This window comes from Rhinopithecus bieti, unplaced genomic scaffold (genome assembly GCF_001698545.2).
Source record: "Rhinopithecus bieti isolate Rb0 unplaced genomic scaffold, ASM169854v2 scaffold_63861, whole genome shotgun sequence".
Taxonomy (NCBI): Eukaryota; Metazoa; Chordata; class Mammalia; order Primates; family Cercopithecidae; genus Rhinopithecus; species Rhinopithecus bieti.
In genome coordinates this window covers 69,884-71,547 of record NW_016824162.1, presented here as the reverse complement: position 1 = coordinate 71,547, position 1,664 = coordinate 69,884, and positions in this window count along the sequence as shown.

Genomic DNA, 1,664 nt, shown 5'->3' with positions numbered 1-1,664 from the left:
AGACAGGAGGCCTCCATGGCCACTCTCTGCAACCAGAGAGGTCTCAGGGCATGAGCCCTGCAAAACGCTTCTCCATCAGTGAACTCACCTAAAAATAGAATGAAACAGGATGGAAGATGGTCCCACTAAGGAAAAAATTGAGAACCAAAATAACATCACAAAATAAATTTAAAATAGCAAGAAACACAGTAGTTAAAAACAGAGGTAATTAAGTACAAAAAAAATTAAAAACGAGCTGATCAAGGTGCGTACAGAGGTGTAATTAAGGTAACACAATTAAGAAAATATAAAAAGAACAAAGAAAAGCTAACAAAAGGGTAGTCGCCTTAAACAGATACTCCAACAGATCAAACAGAAAACATATTACAAGAACACAACATTTCCCTGAAGTGAAGTAAGAATCGAGCAGTCTCGGGAAAAAATGATACAGAATGTCACTTTTCACTGAGATCCTGTTTGTCACTGAATCTCAGTTGCAGAGAAAGAATGCTTTAATCACATCAAGGGGACAAGGATGGGACAATCTGAGGTAGTATCAGATTTCCCCTCTGAAACACTGAGTGCTAGGATGTAATGGAGTATTTATCTTTCAACTAGATTATAAAGAAAAGAAAGTGATGCCCACATTTATATGCACTCACATCACTAAAGTATACAGACAGGCATATTCAGGCACACATAAACTCAGGAAAAACCGTGTCCTTAAGCTCCTGAAAGAAAAATACTTGACAATAAAATTTAACTGATTAAGAAATAAGTATTAAAATGAAGTTTCAAAACTGTGATCTGATCCCTTTCCCTCACATGAGTACTCACAAAGCACTCTTCCTAAAAGATTAGTTCCACATTGCAGCAATAGGACAGGATACTTCCTAATTTTTATATTCCTATGAGATTACTCTGTGTGTGCCCAAAAATTACATTCGCTTGAACTGTTAATATTTCTCTTAGGAAACAGGAAGGAAAAAAAGGAAATGAAAGCTTGCCTTCTATGTGGATTTGGGAGAGCCGCCATAACAAAATACCACAGACCGGGAAGCTTGAACAACAGCGAGTTATCCCCTCACAGTTCTGGAAGCGGGAGATCTGAGATCAAGATGCCAGCAAGGCTGGTTTCTTCTGAAGCCTCTCTTTTTAATTTGTGCATCTTCTCCTGGTGTCTTCACATCACCTTCCTTCTGTGTGTCTGTGTCCATAAGAACACCAGTCATACTGGATTATAGCCTACACCTCTGGCCTCATTTTAACTTTTTTTTTTTTTTTTTTTTTTTTTTTTTTTTTTTTTTTTTTTTGCGATGGAGTCTCTCTCTGTCACCAAGGCTGGAGTGCAGTGGCCTGATCTCAGTTCACTGCAACCTCCACCTCCTGGGTTCAAGCAATTCTCCTGCCGCAGCCTCCTGAGTACCTGGGATTACAGGCGGTGCGACCTCATGCTCATCTAATTTTTGTATTTTTAGTATAGATGGGGTTTCCCCATGTTGGCCAGGCTGGTCTTGAACTCCTGACCTCAGGTGATCCAACTGCCTTAGCCTCCCAAAGTGCTGGGATTACAGGTGTGAGTCACCATGCCCAGCCTCGCATTTTAATTTAATAACCTCTTTAAAGACCTTATCTCCAGTGGCCAAACCCTGTCTCTACAAAAAAAAAAAAAAAAAAAAAAAAAA